Source organism: Choloepus didactylus, chromosome 26 (assembly GCF_015220235.1).
Source record: "Choloepus didactylus isolate mChoDid1 chromosome 26, mChoDid1.pri, whole genome shotgun sequence".
NCBI classification, from domain to species: domain Eukaryota; kingdom Metazoa; phylum Chordata; class Mammalia; order Pilosa; family Megalonychidae; genus Choloepus; species Choloepus didactylus.
In genome coordinates, this window is record NC_051332.1 from 2,335,996 (window position 1) to 2,357,633 (window position 21,638).

A 21,638-nucleotide genomic window follows, 5' to 3' on the forward strand; every position below is an offset into this window, starting at 1 on the left:
AAAAAAACATGATATGGACAACCAAAGCCCAAACAACCAAATCAAAAGATCAGAGGAGACACAGTACTTGGAGCAATTAGACTGAAATGATGTATTAGACTATTGCAACAGCTTTAAATCTCCAGGAACAAACAATGAGATCATGGCACAGGATATAAAGGACATGAAGAAGAGCATGGCACAGGATATAAAGGACATCAATAAGGCTCTAGAAGAGCATAGAGAAGAAATTGCAAGAGTAAATGAAAGATAGACAATCTTACAGAAAGAAAAGAAATTGATGACCAAATTAAAAAGATTCTGGATATTCATATTACAAGATTAGAGGAAGTTGAACAGCAAATCAGTGACCTGGAGGACAAAAACATGGAAAATGAAAGAACAAAAGAAAGAATGGAGAAAGAATTGAAAAAATCAAAATGGACATCAGGGATGTGACAGATAACATAAAACATCCAAATTGAAGACTCATTGGTGTTCCAGAAGGGGAAGAGAAGGGTAAAGGTCTAGGATAGGTATTCAAAGAAATTGTTGGGGAAAACTTCCCAAATCTTTTAAACACCATAAATACACAAATAATAAATATTCAGTGAACTCAAAATAGGATAAACCCAAATAAACCCACTCTAACACATATTCTGAACACACTGTCAAATATGGAAGAGAAGAAGCAAGTTCTGAAAGCAGCAAGAGAAAAGCAATTCACCACACACAAATGAAACAGCATAAGATTAAGTAGTGACTACTGAGCAGTGATCATGGAGGTGAGAAGGCAGTGGCATGACATATTTAAAATTTTGAGAGAGAAAAATTGCCAACCAAGAATTATTTATCCCACAAAGCTCTCCTTCAAATTTGAGGGAGAGCTTAAATTTCTCACAGAGAAATGCTGAGAGAATTTGCTAACAAGAGTCCTGCCCTATTTGAGATACTAAAGGGGCCCCACTGACAGGGAAACAAAGAAAGGAGAGAGAGAGATGGAGAAATGTTCAGTACTGAAGAGGTTCAGTATGGGCACATTAAAGGACATTAAGAGAGAGAGGGAAAAATATATATGACAAACATAAACCAAAGGAAAAGATGGCTAATTCAAGAAATGCCTTCACATTAATGTTGAATGTAAATGGATTGAAATCCCCAACCAAAAGATATGGATTGGCAGAATGGATCAAAAAAAAAAAAAAAAAAAGAAAGAAAGAAAGAAAGAAAGAAAGAACCAGCAATATGTTGCTTACAAGAGACTCATCTCAGACACTGGGACAGAAAGAAATTGAAAGTGAAAGGATGGAAAAAAGTATTTCATGCAAGCTACAGCCAAAAGAAAGCAGGTGTAGCAATATTAATCTCAGATAAAATAGACTTTAAATGCAAGGATGTTATGAGTGACAAAGAAGGCCACTACATACTAATAAAAGGGGAAATTCCACAAAAAGAAATAACAATTGTAAATGTTTATACAGCAATCAAGGTGACACAAAATACATGAGACAAACACTGGCAAAACTAAAGGAAGCATTTGATGTTTCCACAATAATTGTGGGAGACTTCAACACATCACTCTTTCCTATACATAGATCAACCACACAGAAGACCAATAAGGAAATTGAAAACATAAACAATCTGATAAATGAATTGGATTTAACAGACACATATAGAACATTATTTCTCAAATCACCAGGATACACATTTTTCTCTAGTGCTCATGGAACTTTCTCCAGAATAGATCATATGCTGGGATATAAAACAAGCCTCAATAAATTAAAAAAATTGAAATTATTCAAAGCACATACTCAGACCACAATGGAATATATTTAGAAGTCAATAACCATCAGAGAATCAGAAAATTCACAAATACCTGGAGGATGAACAACATGCTCCTAAACAATCAGTGGGTTAAAGAAGAAATAGCAAAAGAAATTGCTAGATATGTAGAGATGAATAAAAATGAGAACACAACATACCAAAACCTATGGGATGCAGCAAAAGTGGTACTGAGGGAGAAATTTAAAGCACTAAATGCATACATTAAAAAGGAGGAAACAGCCAAAATCAAAGAACTAATGGAGAAACTGAAGAAGCTAGAAAATGAACAAAGCAATCCTAAACCAAGCAGAAGAAAAGAAATAACAAGGATTAAAGCAGAAATAAATGACATAGAGAACAAAAGAACAGTAAAGAGGATAAATAACACCAAAAGTTGGTTTTTTGAGAAGATCAACAAGATTGACAAGCCCCTAGCTAGACTGAAAAAATCAAAAGGAGAGAAGACCCATAAAAACAAAATAATGAATGAGAAAGGTGATGTTGCTGAGGATCCCAAAGAAATTTAAAAAAATTATAAGAAGATATCATGAACAATTGTATGCCAACAAACTGGATAATGTAGACAAAATGGACAAGTTCTTAGAAACATATGAACAACCTAGACTAACAAGAGAACAGAAGACCTCAACTAACCAATCACAAGCAAAAAGATACAATCAGTCATCAAAAAGCTTCCCAAAAATAAATGCCCAGGGCCAGATGGCTTCACAGGGGAATTCCACCAAACTTTCCAAAAATAACTGACACCAAGTTTACTTACATTGTCTCAAAACATCAAAGAAAATGGAACACAACCTAACTCATTTTATGAAGCTAACATCAACCTAATAGCAAAACCAGGCAAAGATGCTGCAAAAAAGGAAAACTACAGGTCTTTTTCCCTAATGAATATAGATGCAGAAATTCTCAAAAAAACTTGCAAATCAAATCCAAAGACACATTAAAGTAATCATACATGTCCAAGTGGGGTTCATTCCAGGCATGCAAGGATGGTTAAACATAAGAAAATCAATCAATGTATCACAATACATTAAAAAATCAAAAGAGAAAAATCAAATGATCATCTCAATATGTGCTGAAAAAGCATTCAACAAAATCCAAAATCCCTTTCTGAAAAAAAAAAACACTTCAAAAGTTAGGAAAGGAAGGAAACTTCCTCAATATGATAAAGAGCATATATGAAAAACCCACAGCTAGCAGAGTATTCAATGGTGAATATTAAATTAAATATTGTCCCTTTAACATTAGGAATGAGACAATGATGCCTGCTGACACCACTGCTATTCAACACTGTGCTGGGAATGCTAGCCAGGGTCATCCAGCAAGACAAAGAAATAAAAGGAATCCAAATTTGAAAGAAGGAAGCAAAAGTGTCATTGTTTGCAGATAATGTGATCTTATAAATGGAAAACCCTGAGAAATTGATGATACAGCTACTAGAGCTAATAAACAAATTTAGCAAAGTAACAGAATGCAAGATTAATGCACATAAGTCTGTACTGTTTCTATATGCTAGAAAGGAACAAATTAAAGAGACAGTCAAGAAAAAGATAACATTTTCAATAACAACTAAAAAAATCAAGTACATAGGAATAAACTTAACCAAAGATGTAAAAGACCTATACAAAGGAAACTACATAGCTCTACTAAAAGAAATAGAAGGGGACCATAAAAGATGGAAAAATATTCCATATTCATGGATAGGGAGGCTACATGTCAATAAGATGTCAATTCTACCCAAAATCATCTACAGATTCAATGCAGTTGCAATCAAAATTCCAACAACCTACTTTGCAGACTTGGAATAGCTAGAAATCAAATTTCTTTGGAAAGGGAAGATGCCTTGAATTGCTAAAGACACTCTAAAAAAGAAAAACAAAGTGGGAGGACTTACACTCCCTGACTTTGAAGATTATTATAAAGCCACCATTGTCAAAACAGCATGGAACTGGCACAAAGTTATACATATTGATCAATGGAATCAAATTGAGAATTCAAAGATATACCCTCAGATCTATGGCTGACTGATCTTTGATAATGCCCTGAAAGCCACTGAACAGGGACATAACAGTCTCTTCAATAAATGGGGCTGGGAGAGTTGGATATCCATATCCAAAAGAATTAAAGAGGACACCTACCTCACACCCTGCACAAAAATTAGCTCAAAGTGGATCAAAGATCTTAATATAAAGGACAGTACCACAAAACTCCTAGAAGATAATTTAGGGAAACATCTTCAAGACTTTGTGTTAGGTGGCCACTTCCTAGACTTTACACCGAAAGCACAAGCAAAAAAGAAAATATAGATGTGGGAACCCCTCAAGCTTATAAGTTTTTGTACCTCAAAGGAATTTGTCAAAAAGGTGAAGAGGCAGCCAACTCAATGGGAAAAAACTTTTGGAAACCATGTATCTGACAAAAGATGGACATCTTGTTTATATAAAGAAAACCTACAACTCAATAACAACAGTACAGACAGCCCAATTATGAAAAGGGCAAAAGATATGAAAAGACAGTTCTCTGAAGAGGAAATACAAATGGCCAAGAAACACATGAAAAAAATGTTCCGCTATTAGAGAGATGCAAATTAAAACAACAATGAGATACTATCTCACACCAATTAGAATGGTTGCCATTAAACAAACAGGAAACTGCAAATGTTGGAGAGAATGTGTAGAAATTGGAACTCTTATTCATTGTTAGTGGGACTGTATAATGTCTCAGCTACTCTGAAAGTCAGTCTGGCAGTTCCTTAGAAAATTAGATACACAGTTACCCTTTGATCCAGCAATTGCACTTCTCAGTATATACCCAGAAGGTCTGAAAGCAGTGACACAAACAGACATCTACATGCCAATGTTCTTAGTAGCATTATTCATAATTGCCAAGAGACAGAAACAACTCAAATGTCCTTCAACAGATGAGTGGATAAATAAAATGTGGCATATACTCATGGTGGAATACAATGTGGCTGTAAGAAAGAATGATGTCACGAAACATATGACAACATGGAGGAAACTTGAAGACATAATGCTGAGTGAAATAGGCCATGAAGAAAAAGAGGAATATTATATGCTACCACTAATGTGAACATTGAAAAAATGTAAAACAAATGGTTTATAATGTAGAATGTAGGGAACTAGTGATAGAGAGCAATTAAAGAAGGGGGAATGATAACCCAATAAGAACAGATAAGCTATTGTGGGTAAATTTAACCTTCTGGGAATGCCCAGGAATGACTATGTTCTGTTAATTTCTGATGGGTGTGGTAGGGACAAGTTCACAGAAATGTTTATATATTAGATTATTTTATTGGGGTAGAGTAGGACCATGTTGGAAGTAAAGTAGTTATCTTAGGTTAGCTGTATTTTTCTTACTCCATTTTTATGGTTTGATATGCTTTTTATTGCATTTTAAAAAAATTTATTTTGATATATTTGATTTTAAAAACTTAATTAAAAAAAAACAACAATGAAAAGTATGCAGAGCCCCCTTGAAGAGCTGGTGGATAATGCAGGGTTATTGGGATTCCCCACCTCAATGGTTGCTGATGTGGTCACAGACATAGGGGACTGGTGGTTTGATGGGCTGAGCTCTCTAGCACTTGCCCTTGGGAAGACTTTTGCTACAAAGGAGAGGCTAGGCCTCCCTACAATTGTGTCTAAGAACCTCCTTTCAAATGTCTCTGTTGCTCAGATGTGGTCCTCTCTAGTTAAGCCAACTTCTAGGTGAAATCACTGCCCTCTCCTCTATGTGGGATCTGACACCCAGGGGAGTGAATCTCCCTGGCAATGTGGAATATGACTCCCAGGGTGGAATCTAGATGTGGCATTGTGGGATGGAGAACATCTTCTTGACCAAAAGGGGGATGTGAAAGGAAATGAAGTAACTTCAGTGGCAGAGAGATTCCAAAAGCAGCTAGGAGGTCACTCTGGTGGGCACTCTTACGCACAATATAGACAACCCTTTTTAGGTTCTAATGAATTGGAATAGCTAGCAGTAAATACCTGAAACTATCAAACTACAACCCAGAACCCATGAATCTTGAAGATGACTGTATAAAAATGTAGCTTATGAAGGGTGACTGTGTGATTGGGAAAGCCATATGGATGACACTCCCCCTTTGTCTAGTTCATGGATGGATGAGTAGAAAAATGTGGTAAGGAAAACAAAACAAAAGAAAACAAACAAAGATACCCAGTGTTCTTTTTTACTTTAGTTGTTCTTTTTCACTTTAATTTTTGTTCTTATTATTTTTGTGTGTGTGGTAATGAAAATGTCACAAATTAATTTTGGTGATGAAGTCACAACTATATAATGTTACTGTAAACAATTGAATGTATGCTTTGTTTTGTAAGACTGCATTGTGTGTGAATATATCTCAATAAAATGAATAAAAAAGATCTTCAACATGCTCAGGGATGAATGAAAATATGAGAAAGAATTAAAGGAAATAACTAAAATGATGCTATAGATTTAAGGAATAGAATTGAGAGCACAGAGATCAAATATATATATATTCAATTATTTGACAAGGATGCTAAGACCATACAGTGGGGAAAACAGTCTTTCAACACATGGTGATTGGACAGTGGCAGCATCCCATGTCCCATGCACCCATATCAGCAGTAGGCTGGGGAAATGATGCTTCACATCCCCACAGCTGAGAGCTCCCACGAGGGAACCCAGGAATTGGCAGTTTTGAGACCACAACAACTCATCCTCCATGGAAGCCCATGGTGTGCACAGCTGTGAGGCAAGTGTGCTCTACAGAAGTACCAGGAGCCCTCTCCAAACCCAGGGACTTGCAGAAACACAGTGGATAGGGACTGTGGGACATTTGAACTGGAAAGTGAGATGCACAGCTCTGCAGCTGAGAGTAGTCCACTTGCAGCCCTGGGAGCTGCAAGGAACACTGTGCCCTGGAGCCAACTCCCTGCTGAACCATGCAGTATGCACTATCATCCCACAGGAATGGCAGTCCACAGTTCACAGAAAATTGTGCTGATTGGATTTCCACCTTGTTTGGACATCAGTTCAGTGCATGGACAAAGTTGGGGTAGAACTGCCTTGAGGGTAAGAGGTGGCTCAATATCACCATCTGATAGCAGAACAGAGTAATTGCACTCCACCAAGCTCAGTCTAATTATAGATAAAACCAAATGAATAAATTTAAAAGGAAGATGAGACACAAAACTTGAAGCAATTAATCAAGGAAGTATACACAAATCTCCAAAACTTCAGTGTGATGGCTAATGACATAAAGGACATCAAGAAGACAATAGAAGAACATGAAATAAATTTGAAAGACTTAATAAAAAATAGCAGATCTTATAGAGATAAAATTATTTTGTGATCAAATTACAAATATACTTGTGTTAACATCATAAACATGGAGATGCATATAGCTATTGAAAACTGCTCTCTAGAGATTCAATGAAAAAAAGGCAACTCTAAATCTCCTTGATTTGTGCTTGAAAATAAATTTCTTCTCTCTTGGAAACTCCAGTGCCACATATTTAGCTCTTCTGAGTGCAATGGGCAGAAAAACCCTACGTTGATAAGTATCACAATGATGGAAAAAATATTTCCTCCATCTAGTAACCACAAAGGTGCTGGGGTAGCTACACTAATAGAGGACAAAGCAGATTATGTGAAAACCATTTTAAGAGGTAAAGGATACTAAATGTTAAAAGGGGGACAGGTCAACAAGAAGATATAACAATCCCATAAGTATTTATGCAAATATTTATGGAAGATATGCAAAAATTTTAACTAGGTTGAATTTAAATGAGTGGAAATGGATATAGGGAATTGTAGCACATATACTGAGTATAATTAATGGTGCTGAACTGTGTGTAGTGTGATTCATAGGGGAAGTTAGAGTCATATATGTCAACAGAAGGGAAGCCAGAGATTATTACATGGGAGTGTATAACTCAGTAAATCTTGTGGATAATGGGTGATTAACAGAATAGCTACAAAAAATTTCTTCCATGAAATACAACTAATGTATGGAACTATTACAAGGAGTTAATAATAGAGTGGTATATGAGAAAAAACACACCTACTTCAACCTATGGACTATAATTAACAGTAATATCTTAATATTTCATCAACAGTAACAAATGTACTGCACCAATGCTAGGGATCCATGAAATGGGAGGATAAGGGGTACAGGATATTTTCAGTGTTCTCTTTTTCATATTTTTCTCTTTTTTGATTCTTGAAGTAACAAAAATGTTCTAAACTCAATTGTGTTGATAAATGCACTGTTATGTGATGATACTATGAGCCATTGATTATATACTTTGGATGGATTGTATGGTGTGTGACTAGCTCACTTAAATTGTATTATAATTAAAAAAAATTCCTGGAGGGACTCAACAGAAGATTGGAGCTGGCAGAAGAAGCAATCAGTGAACTTTTAAGTAATTCAATTAAAATCAACCAGTCTGTGGAGTAGAAAGACAAAAGAATGAAAAAAAAGTTGAAGGAGGCTGAGGACCCTACAGAACACCATCAACTCCACCAGTGACATATTGTGGGAGTCCCAGGAAGAGAAGAAAGTGAGAAAGGGGCAGAGAAAATACTCAACCAAATAATGGCTGAAAACTTCCCAAACTTAATGAAACACATAAATATACATATCTAAGATGCTCAACAAATTCCAAACAGTATAAACCCAAAAATGTTCATACCATGCCAGGTCATAATCAGATGATCACATTCCTAAGAGAGAATTTTGAAAGCCACAAGAAACAAGTTATATGTCACACACAAGGCATTTATTTAGTCAATAAGAGTAAATGACAATTTCTCATTGGAAAGCATGGACACAAGAAGGCATGAGATGACATATTCAAATTGCTGAATGCAAAACACTGCCAAAAAAGAATTTTGCATCTGCAAAAACTATCTTTCAAAAATTAGGGAAGAGAATAAACAGCTAGGAGCAACAAGAAAATAATTTGTAACAACTGCTTGGGAACAACTCTGTCCAGGCATCATACACCAAAATGGATTGGGTTGAATGGCTGAGATCACAGCATATATGTAAGTAAAAACTATAGAACTGTGCCAGGACACACTCCCCACATGGAAGACTGAGATGCAAGACCTCACTGTGGGAGAAAGCAGCATTCCCAGAGCAAGTGAATATACGTGAGTCAACCTCACACTAGGGTTTCAATTAACAAATGTGGACTGCTGAATACAAGCTACAAACAGACAAACTCCTAAGAAGAAGCAAAGTACCCTGCAGTTTCTCCCAGTGGAGAAGATGTGTGGCTTATGGCAAAAAATAAATTAAAAAAAGGAAAAATACAGAGGCTTTTAGAGATAACTGACCTTAAAGAGCCAGGAAACACCTGTACCCCAGAAATGGAGCCCAGAAGACTGGATGTTCTCTCTGAGCAATGGGCAAAACTGGGGGGCTGTGGACTGGCTCTTAAAGGGGGCTTACTTTCCCTTTTTCTCTCTCAACCTGAGTGGCTCAGTGGGGAGAGCCTCAGCCATTTTCAGTTCAGTGTTCTAACCCAGACAGGGGTGGAGTTAACAGAGTCAGAGAGACAAAGGAGTAATTCAAACACAGAAGATAGCTCCCTAGGGGGGTGTAGCTTCCCTAAAAGGAAGGAGAAGAGGTCCAGCTCTAGTGCTGGCCTTCCCTTCAGAACTCAGAACCCAGGGCCTGGGTGGAAACAGCCAAGAGAGAAACAACCTAAGCTTAGAAATAAAGGGGCCACCCCCCCCTTACACCAGTCAGGAGTGACAGACTGACAGGCACCACCTGCTGGACAGGTTAGGAAAAGCCCAGTGGCTAGACGCCTCACAGGAAAGCCTGTGAATTTTATAAGACACACCCACAGGGAAATCTGACACTGAATATATCCCCATTCTTAGACCTGAACCCATTATGGTCTGGGAAAATCTTATTGGGGTAACCAAGGGAATCAGATACCTAGAAAACAGAAAACTACAAATTACATGAGGAGAAATGAAGATCTGGTGAGTCAAAGGAACAAATTACATCTCAATTAAGATACAGCTGAAATATTGTTTCAATTTAATGGGAAAATCATTTGAAGATTTTCAAAGAAATATGCTATATCAATTCAAAACCAAATCAATGGGTTCAGGGAAGATATGGCAAAAGAGATGAAGGATATAAAGAAAACACTGGGTGAACAGAAGGTAGAAATCAAAAGTTTGGAAAAACAATGGACAGAATCTATGGAAATGAAAGGCACAACACAAGAAATGAAAAACACAATGAAGACATAAAACAGCAAATCTCAAGTGTCAGAAGAAAACTCTCAGGAACTGGAGAACAAGACCCCTGAAATCCTACACACAAAAGAACAGATAGGGAAAGGAAAGGAAAAAATATGAGCAATGCCTCAGGGAATTGAACGACAACCTGAAGTGCATGAATATATATATTATGGTTGGCACAAAAAAGAAGAGAAGGGAAAGGGGTCAGAAACAATAATAGAGGAAATATTCAACAAAATTTCCCATCTCTTATGAAAGAGCAAAAAATTAAAAATCCAAGAAGTGCAGCATACACCAAACACAATAGATTTGAGTAAACCTATACCAAGACACTTAACAATCAGACTATCAAACATCAAAGACAAAGAGAGAATCCTGAAAGCAGCAAGAGAAAAATGATCCATCACATACAAAGGAAGCTTGATAAGACTGTGAGCAGATTTCTCAATGGAAACCATGGAGGCAAGAAGGATGTGGTGTGATATATTTAAGATACAGAAAGGGAAAAACCACCAACCAAGAATCTTATATCCAGGAAAACTGTCCTTCAAATATGAAGGAGAGTTCAAAATATTCTCTGACAGACAATGACAGAGTTTGTGAACAAGATACCTGCTCTACAGGAAATACTAAAGCGAGAACTATAGACAGATAGGAAGACAGGACTAAGAGGTTTGGAACATGGTAGGAAAACAGGAGTAGGAGGTTTGGAACACAATTTTGGGTGATGATAGCCCAACAATGTAAGGTCACTGACAAAATAAGATTGTGAGTATGGTTGAAAGAGGAAGGTTAGGAGCATGTAGGACACCAGATGGAAAGAGGAAAAATAAAGACTTGGATGGTATAACCCAGTGAAACCTAGAGTGCTCAACAATTGTGATAAAATGAACAAACATGTTTTTACACGGGGGGAGAACAAATGAATGTCAACTTTGCAAGGTTTTAAAAATGGTGTGGTATTGTAGAAAAGACAATCAATGCAAACTGGAGACTATAAAAAAGGCAAGGGAAAAATCAAGAATTCACAAATAAAAAAAAAGCTGTTCTGCATATTGAAAAGAAAAGGCAATGTACAACTGACTGAAAATATATGAAGAAACAAAATTTTCATTTAAAACATAAAACAAAGTTCTAGTAATGGATGGGGGCAAAGGTAATACAACATAGTGAATGTGATTAATCCCACGGAATATTATGCTTGGGAAGGTATGTTATGAGAAGATTTATGTCAAATATATGGTTCCATATTTAAAAAACAGAAAACTAAAGAGATAATGACAATTAAATGCAATACATGATACTCTATAGGATCTAAGAATGGAGTTGATAAAGCTCAAAGAAACATTATTGGAACATAAGAAAAATTAGCAGTAATGTGTGGCTTATATCAATGTTAAATATTTTGAACTTGATAAGTACACTCAAGGTGTAGGAATGTAAATGGAAGTATTTTCTTCAAGGATTATGTGTACAACCAACTGTCTCAGGTGTTCTGAAGATACGTAGGTAGATAGATTAGATAGATAGATATGGTAAGATAACATAAGATAAGATAAGATAAGATATGAGATACGATAAGATATGATAAGGTACGATGAGTGATATAATGATATGACCAAGATGGCAAAATATTAAAAATGGTAGATCTGAGTATCTGTGTATCTGGGGTGTGTATGATGGAGTTCACACTTTGGTGTTTGTATTATTTTTGCAACTTTCCTGTAGATTTGATATCATTTCCAAATAAAAATTTTAAAAAAATAATAGTTGATCTAGAGTCAGATATCAGCCACCAACACATGTGGTCAACACAGTTCTTGTGTGAACATTCAGAAGAGAAAAAATGCAGGTGAATCCAAAGATCACATTAGACTACACATACTTGAAATCTGAAGACATGAAAATTCTAGTGTTTCTCCCTTAGATTTAATGGTGAAATTAGTGAAGTGAGTTGAATCACTATACAGGAAACAACATAACCCCTCTTATTCCCATCACACATCAAAGACCAGTTGGGCCCAAAGCAAGGAAGGCACTGAGAGTCATATTCTGTTTTGATAACACTGTTCTGGATTAGGTGTCCAAGGCCACAGAATGAAATGTTTATTTAAGACAAAGAGGATTAGTGGCCAGTGCTGTGGGTCTGGAAATTCTCCACCATAAAGCCTCCCAAACAGTGACCCAGATGGTTACAGATATGGAAAGTCATTTATCTCCTTAGTCCTGGGGCTACCAGAAAGGATTGAGCTTGACCAGAGCCACAGGCTATCCCCACTGGCTGATAAGCCTACTCCATATTCCCTGGGTCCTGTGATGTGATCATTGACTTTATGGGTAAATATATGGGCAAATATGGAGGCACTGTCTACATGTCCTCTCCCCGACCTCCAATGAGTCCTGCCTTAGTTGCCAGGCATTGGGAGTTTCTGGACAGAATGCAAAACTGTGGTGTTCTATCCTGTGTTGGGCCACAGGTTCATGGCCATTGAGGTGACCCAGCAGATGTCTTGGGAGCCTCAGAAGATCTGTGAATAGCCATGATGCTTTGTGCAATCCTGATCCTAGTGAGCTTGTGCCAGGTGTTTGCATCAATGCTGGAGGTCTTTATAACAAGCTCAGGTCTACAAACAATGCTGTTGGAGATTTCAGCTTGAAACTCATAGTAGGAGATTTTACTATTATTTATTATTTAATCATTACTATTTATTATTATTTTAGTATTATTACAGTTATGGATAATTAATTATATAATAATCCATTATGTTGAAATGGCAGATAAAAATCTGGCTGCTGACATTTCTGCTCTTCTAGAGGAAACATCAAATTGCTAATACATTTCACCATATTGAAAATTTCTTTGGAGAGCTTACATCAGCCATAATAGAAGCCAAACTCAAGAATGAAGTATCTGATATTGTAAAAATGAAGGCCATGAATAAAGAACTGGAAAGATACACTTTATTGGGAATTAAGGTGGATACATCTAGAAAATTATGGAATGGAGACATCTAAATGTTTACAAGAAGTTCAGCTGATGGCAGACACTACAAGCTGTACTCCTTCACTAGAAGAGTCAGTGAAGCAAATCCAACATCAAGTAGCTTGGACCAAATCATCCTTCAAAATCCCTCAGGACAATATAGAACAGCTTAATAGAGCATTACCAGAGGCCTGGGAGGAAAACTTCAGACTTAAAAGAAGCATAAAACCATTTTCACAGGAATCTCAAAACTGGAAGAGAAGAGTGGGCAAATATATTAAGAAGAAAAATATTTCACTAAACTCTATGCTGTCTACAGACAAGTTCATAATAATAAAAGGGTTTACGTCAAGCCTCCAGGTGAGCACTTGCTAAAGATGAGTGATTCAGCTGCTGTACTTGCACAAGGTAATGTAGATCTTGGGAAAATGGAATTGGACACACTGAAGATATGGGAAATGGAGATCTCAGACATGAATAACCCAAAGATGTGTTGATTGATGAGATGTAAAATACTTACTTACAAACTGTCAAAGAAAAAAATCAAACAAATGTACATAAAATTAAAGGAAGAAACTAAAATAATCAATGCACTTAAATAATCACATGGAAAGATCCCAAACTGAAAAAGCCTCTCCCTAGTCAGAAATCACCCAATTGGAAAGGGAGAGGCAAAAGCTTGAGAAGAAACATTAATCCATCCCAAACATCATTCAGAAAAAGAAACAGATTTTTATTCAATGTTCAATTTAAAGAGAATTGACCCCATAAAATAAAGGAGGATTTTTCAAAGCAAATAAAAGTAGTAGCAATGGATGTGAAGAGCTGAAAACTTATAAAATTCAAGCAGAAATTGTTTCAGAAAAATTCAATGGAATCCATGGGTATTATCAAAACCTTTTATATCTGGCGAGAGGAAAACTCATGGTATGGGGGGAAGAGCTCTGATAGCTGTGACACACCTATCTCAATTGAGAACAGAAAATGCCTACATGACTCTTCTAATTTACTAATGCAGCCAGGATGCAAAATACCAGAAATGGATTGGATTGTATAAAAGAGGGTTTATTTGGTTATGCAGTTACAGTCTTAAGGCCATAAAGTCTCCAAGGTAAAACATCAACAATTGGGTACCTTCACTGGAGGATGGCCAATGGCATCCAGAAAACCTCTGTTAGATTGGAAGACATGTGGTTGGTATCTGCTCTGGAGTTCTGGTTTCAAAATGGCTTTCTCCCAGTACATTCTTCTCAAGGCTGCAGCTGCTCTTCAAAATGTCACTCTCAGAGAACCTAAGATGGTGGCTAGGTGAGAAATGGCAAAAAACACCACCTTTGTGAAAAATACTAGATAAAAGCCAGAAAGTGACCCAGAACACCAATTCCAGCAATGCACCAGCCAGACAAGGTCTTCTAAATCCACAGGGACCTGGCATTTGGTGAAACCAGGAGTCTGCATTCTGAAATGAGTGAATAAGCTGGCAGAAAGTCTGGTGGCCATGCTGTGGTGTGGGGAAACCACAGGTTGGCATTTGGAAATGTATTAGTTCTTAAAAATAAAAACCCAGGAGTGGCTGCAGATACTGCAGTGAGAATTGTGCAGTGAAGCACAGCAGGAGCAAGCTGTAGCCAACACCTCAGTGTCTGGCATGGAGGATAGCCTTCCCCACACATGTTTCTGATTGTCTCAGAGCCAGGGGGATAGAGGGGATCCAAAAGGAAAAAGAAAACATGCCCCTTGCAGATATGTCCCCAGTGGGCTGGAGACACTCCTGACTGGGGACAGAGCCATAGCCCAGAGCCACACCAAGAGTGTTTCCCACAGGGCCATGCACATGCCACAATACAAGCCATGGACAGTGGCCTTTAGTGTACACACAGCTAACTGTCCCAGAGCTGGGAAGACAGAGCTGTGTGAAAAGGGGGAAATTAACATGCTAACATGCCCCATTCAACCATCTTTATAGCAGGCTGAGAATGCCCCTGCACAGCTCAGCAGCCCAGGGCTTCCCTGGAGGCTGGTGTGCACTTGTGATGTGGCACAGCCTTCCCTCAGCAGAGGTCCTGGAAGAGCACAGCTGGGAAGGGCACACACTTGGAAATTCCAGGGACCCTACACCAATACCAAGGACTTGTGGGTCAGCAGCAGAGACAATCTGTGGCAAGACTGAAATGAAGGCTTAGACTCTTGTAACATCCTTAAATCTCTGGGAACACTGGGGAGGTTTGATTATTAAAGCTGCCCTGCCTCTCTAACCACCCAGACACATGCCCCACATTCAGAGCAGACAGCACCAACAACACACACAAGCTTAGTGCACCAATTGAACCCCACAAGAATCAGATCCCCACACACCACAAAGACAAAGTCAGGGAGAACTGACTTGAGGGGAATAGGTGACTCACAGATTCCATCTGCTGGCTAGTTAAATTATACACCACCAAGCTGTAGATCTGTAAAATTAGATATTGGTATTATATCCAGAAAGAACCCTATCAAGTAAAGCAAATGTCTAGAGGTCAAAAAAAAAAAAAAACAAAAACAAAAAACAAAAAACAGAAAATCTTAAAACATATGATAAAACAAGACAGTATGGAGAACCCAAACCCAAACACCCAAATCAAAAGATAAGAAGAGACACAGTACTTGGCACAATTAATCAAAAGCCTAAAATCAAACAATGAGAGCATGGCACAAGACATAAAGGACATGATAAAGAGCATGGCACAGGATACAAAGGACATAAGGAAGATCCTAGAAAAGCATAAAGAAGAAATTGCAAGAGTAAATAAAAAATAGAAGATCATATGGAAATATAAGAAACTGTTAGCCAGATCAAAAAGACTCTGGATACTCGTAATAAAAGATTAGAGGAAGTTAAACAACAGCTCAGCATCCTCAATGACCACAGAATGGAAAATGAAAGAAGAAAATAAAGAATGGGGAAAAAATAAAAAAATCAAAATGGATCTCAAGGATACGATAGATCAAATAAAACATCCAAATTTAAGACTCATTGGTGTCCCAGAAGGGGAAGAGAAGGGCAGAGGTCTAGAAAGAGTACTCAAAGAAATTGTTGGGGAAAACTTCCCAAACTTTCTACACAATATAAATACACAAAGCATAAATGCCCAGTGAACTCCAAGTAGAATAAATCCAAATAAACCCACTCCAAGTCATATTCTGATCAGACTGTCAATTACTGAAGAGAAGGAGCAAGTTCTGAAAGCAGCAAGAGAAAAACAATTCACCACATACAAAGGAAACAACATAAGACAAAGTAGTGACTACTGAGCGCATGGAGGTGAGAAGGCAGTGGCATGACAGATTTAAAATTCTGAGAGAGAAAAATTTCCAACCAAGAATATGTTATCCAGCAAAACTCTCCTTAAAATTTGAGGGAGAGCTTTAATTTTTCACAAACAAATGCTGAGAGATTTTGCTAGAAAAAGACCTGCCCTACTTCAGATACTAAAGGGGACCCTACTGACAGAGAAACAAAGAAAGGGGAGAGAGAAATAGAAAAATTTAAGAAACATACATAGAACATTACATCCCAAATCACCAGGACACACATTTTTCTCTAGTGATCATGGATCTTTCTCCAGAATTGACCATATGCTGGGACATAAAACAAGCCTCAATAAATTAAAAAAAAAAAAACTGAATATATTCAAAGCACATTCTCTGACCACAATGGAGTACAAATAGACATCAATAATTTTTGATTTGTAACTCCACTATTTCCTTCCTACAGGATACAAAATACATAAACTCTAATGACAAATCAGTGGCTTTGGACTCAGTGTATTATAGGTAATTTCTGATAGAACTACATAAAAGTGGGGGAATGGAGGATTATAGGAACATAGCTTGTGTTCTATTGAAGTTAAGTTGGTATCAGAGAAAAGCAAGATTGTTATAGATTTAAGAGGTTAAATTTAAGCCCCACAGTAAACACAAAGAAATTATCAGAGAATATGACCATAGAGATGAAAAGTAGAGTACGAGTTATGAGAATTGGGGGAAGGGGGCAATGGGGAGTTAAAAAATGAGTGTAGCATTTCTGTTTGGGGTGAGGGGAAATTTCTAGTAATGGATGGTGGGAAGGTGATAGCATTACAACATTCTAAATGCGATTAATCCCACTAATGGAATGCCAGTGAGGGGTTGGAATGGGAAGATTTAGGCTGTATATATGTTTACACAATTGAGAAAAAAAGAAAAAGACAGTCTAAATAGGAAATGACAATTAAATGCCAAGGATGATCCTGGATGGGATCTGAGGATGGAGGAGAAGAGGCTCAAAGGGACACAGTTGGGACATAAGGAAAAGAAAAAAAAAGGAAATATAGAATGCAAGCTTTCTATCAATGTTGAATTTCTTGAACTTCTTAGCTGTGCTTAATGGGAATGCATAAAAGAATGCTCTTGTTCATGGGAAATGTATATGGGAATTATATTGTTTGTTCAAGGATGCGTGCAGCTTGCTCTCATGTTCAGAAGACAGAACAATAGTTGATGGATGATAGGGAAGGAGGGAAAGAAAGAAATGGTGGTGTGACAGGATGTTAAAGTTGGATTGGGGTATTGGGGGAGAGGGTTTGGGGTATGCTGGAGTTCTGTGTATGGGTTTGGTATTGTTTTTGCAGCTGTTGCTGTAACTTTGAATTTATTTCAAAATAAAATTTAAAAAAAAAGTCACTCTCCATTGCTTTTGGGGTGTTTTTCCTCTCTTAGCTTTTCCAGAGCAACAGTCTCTTTTCAATGACTGTCTTCAAGCTGTCTCTCCTCTGCAGCTCCTGTCTCCACTCCTGGGTGTTCTTCAGTGTCCCTCTTGGCTGTAGCAAGCTTGCTCCTTCTGTCTGAGCTTATATAGTGCTCCAGTGAACTAATCAAGGTCCATCCTGAATGGGTGGGGCCACACCTCCATGGAAGTTATCTAATCAGTGTTATCACTTACAGTTGTGTGGGTCATATCTCCATGGAAACACTCAAACAATTACAATGTAATCAACATCAACATGTCTGCCCACAAAAGATTGCACCAAAGAAAATGACATTTTGGGGGACACAATGCATTCAAACTGACACAATGACACAAAAAATAATTGAGGAAAAATATGAAGAATATAAGGTTTCTGAAAGTTATGATTCCATCCCTGATGATCAAAATGGAGCATTTAATGGAGTCCTGAAGGCACATCCAGGAACCTGCAGTACCAACAGATCTCCAAATGTAGTAGAACATCAGGCTGACAGGGCATGGCTTATATCAACCAGTTGCCAAACCAGGGAGTCCCTCTGTACTGGCCAACCCCTCCTGATGTAGCAGGTGTCATAGGAGATCAAGACAGAGCTGCTCTTAAGGCTCCTTGCACAGGCAAGATGGCCTGGTTTTGCACCAGGTTGACCTGTGTGAACTGGTTAAGTCATTTGCACTCTCTTCATTTGGGACATCTTCAAATGAAGGGGTATTCATCTTCATTGGTCAACATTTCCTTGTTCACCCTATGTTGATTGTAGAGCTAGTATGGAGTGAGGTGCATGCATTACATGGACACATGCTATCATTATTGCTGCTATTCTTGACTCTGCACATTGCCGCATTGAAACATCATTGAAATGTATGTTGTCACTCCAATTTCCATGTTTGTGCCACCACTTGCAGTCTCCTGATGAAAGTTCTATTCTGTTTTTGTGATTCAATTTGAAGTACATGCTTGGTCCACAATGGGAAATCTGGAAATTTGTGCCATGCTAGCAAATCCTGATCCCCTCTGGGCCTGCCTGGGGTGGAAAGTCTGGTCCCCTGTGGGGAGGCCTATGTCCATTCTATTCACTAGGGCCAGGTGTCAGGCTGTGAGATCCACCCTGCTACCTCTTTGCTAGTTTCTCCCAAGAGTATTAAGAGTAGTAGGAGGTAATCCCAGACAAGTGTGGTGACTGAGCCCTGATACCTGGGGCCATGAACAGTCCAAGGTCTGCAGAGGGCAACCTTCCTTCTCAGTGACCCTGTGGGGGATAGGACTGTGGCTAGCCTATCTACCTCAAAGCTGAGAGGTCCTGGGTCCATACAGGCAGGAGGGAGCATTCATCATGGCCACTGGGGAGGGCCTGTGATGACTGAACCAAGCACACTTCCAGGTGTGATGTCAAACTGCAAAGTTGCAGAGTCTCTGTACAGCAGGATGCTTCAAGGAGTCACTGTAAGGGTCCACCCAGGTTCTGGAGCCCTTGCAGACCTTTGGACTTTGTACCCAGGAGCTGCACTCTATACTCTCAATGTACATGTTCATGGTGGCACCTCACTGGGATGATTGGCCCAGATCCATGGATCCCCAAATCTCCACAGTCCCTGGCCTCCATTCCCAGTGCAGCCCAGCAGTATGGCCATGAAGGCTTTTCTCCATGCCCACTTGCCTGTCACCCCTGGAAACATACAGAAAAGGGGCTCCAAAGCCTGGGTGCTGTCCTTGCTCCCCAGCGCTCCCTGTCCAGCTGTGTGACTTGGGTAAGTTGCTGGAACCCTCTCTGAGTCTCCATTTCTTAATTGCCCATCAACCGCATGGGGAAGGCTGGAGATTATGGAAGCATCATATGTAATGACCTTGCCCAGGGCCGGGCACCAAACATGCAGACAAGAGATGGGACAGTGATACTGCTGTATACCTTCTCCCTGGCTGGATGATGGCATGATCCTCCTCCAGGGAAATATGGATTTCAGGTACCATTGACAAAGGCAACTCACTCCTTCCATAGCTATTCTGCAAAGAATTGGCCTCTGGGGAGGTCCTGAAGTGGTCTGATGTGGTGTCCCTTCAGCAGTGTTGACACCAAAGGTCATGGTGCCAATGCTGCCATTAGCTGAAGCAGCTACTGGATCTTAGGCCATGCTCTCTCCCCAGAGAACATCCTGCATCCAATGGCTAGTTGAAGGAGCAATATGCAAAATCCTGTCCCCTTGCTCCTACTTGGGAGAACTCCCAAGGGCCTCCCCAGCCCCAGTGCTTCCTGCAGGCTCAGCACAGCCCCTGCTCTAACTGCTTCACAATTTATCTCTTTGCCCAGTCCTCCTTCTTTCACTTCCAAGATTGCTCCCCCAAACCCTCCTTTACTTGCATCTCCATTTCAGGGTATCAACCCAGTGGTCCTGGCCTAGGGAAAGCATCTTTTCACAAAGCTTGTCTGGAATCATAAGAAACAAATTCTTTATTTACAGAGAAGGGAACCAAAGGACATGGGAAGGAATGGGGGGGGGTTTCTTCTCTGCTTTCCACTCTTAAAATTATGAACGTCACACTGAAGAACTTGCTGACTATCCTGCAGTCTTGGGCTTGGAAAACACATCCCACTCACTCAGGGCCTTTCTACCAAACTGGACTTTTGTATGTTCAAAGAACACCTACTTGACATTCACCCAGAATTGTATATTCATGGTCCCCCTTTTGTCTTCTTCAGTGGTCTCAAATGGTTGGATGAAGGAGAATCACTGGAGGCTGCATCATCTCCCTAGCCCAGACCACTAAGAGAACACTGGTTTGGCCTGGAAGCATCATTTGGTGGGAGGTAGGGGAAGTATTAGAGGGATCAACTTGATTCAACTTCTCCATAAAAAACATGAATCTCTGAGCTGCAAATCTGCATTGGAAGCTGAGATCTTAAATGACAAAGGACTGAGGTTTGTGTCTTCGGATACCCCTGCTCCTGAAAGCCTCTAGAACCCTTTCCCCACACTCTGCCCTCAAAGTTGGTAATAATTGAGAAACAGGTCATGCAGCCAAAACAGAGAATGAGTATGGCCAGAAGTGGTGTGCAAATAGGTAGAGAATAGAGACAGAGAAAAGGGTTCATTAGGTGTATGGGTCAGAATAGGGGCTGAAGAGGCCCATTGAGTCCAGGTGAAAATGTAACACTGTGAGTCTTTGTTCTGCCTAGCAATGCAATGCCTTGGAGACATTCAAAGAGAGAAGTCAAATGCTCAGGTTCTCTAGAAATATCACCTGTTCTATCATAAAATTGGTGAATTAAAGGAGGCTTGGGAGGAATGTAGGAAAAGATTCACCTCTGTGTTTTGGTGCAGCAGTTCAGGGTAATATTGCTGCATACAGAATCATGTGCACACTCTGTCAGCCTTCTCAGCAGAAAAGAATGGCCATTGCAACAGTTCTCTAACTCAACAGATTCTCACAGAAGAACTCCAGGCCAGTTTGGGTACAATCCTTGTATAACAGTTTTTCCTCTTGAGGAAGACTTCACTGAACAAACCTGTCTTCTCCCCACCAAAGTAGAATTAAGTCCCTCTTGTCTGTGCTCCCCCCAGTGCTCTGTTATGACCTTTGCTTAGTAACAGTCAATTTGAGATGCAAAGTTCAGTGTTGCTGATTTCTGTGAACTCAGTACATGAAAATTGCCTGGCACAAGATAAGTTTGCAATAAGTGTTTCCTGAAGGAAGTCAGAAATCCGGTTGGCTCCTTCCAGTCATATCCAGGCAGGCCCCAGGCTTATGCTGTGTAACATCTGGGATTTGGGATCACAAGTCCTACCTTGGTGGCT

At 39.1% G+C, this 21,638-nt stretch overlaps 1 pseudogene; it reads right to left on the minus strand.

The window, feature by feature from the left end:
- The window catches only part of LOC119520683, a 178,866-nt pseudogene that overhangs the window by 77,300 nt on the left and 79,928 nt on the right, over window positions 1-21,638 (minus strand).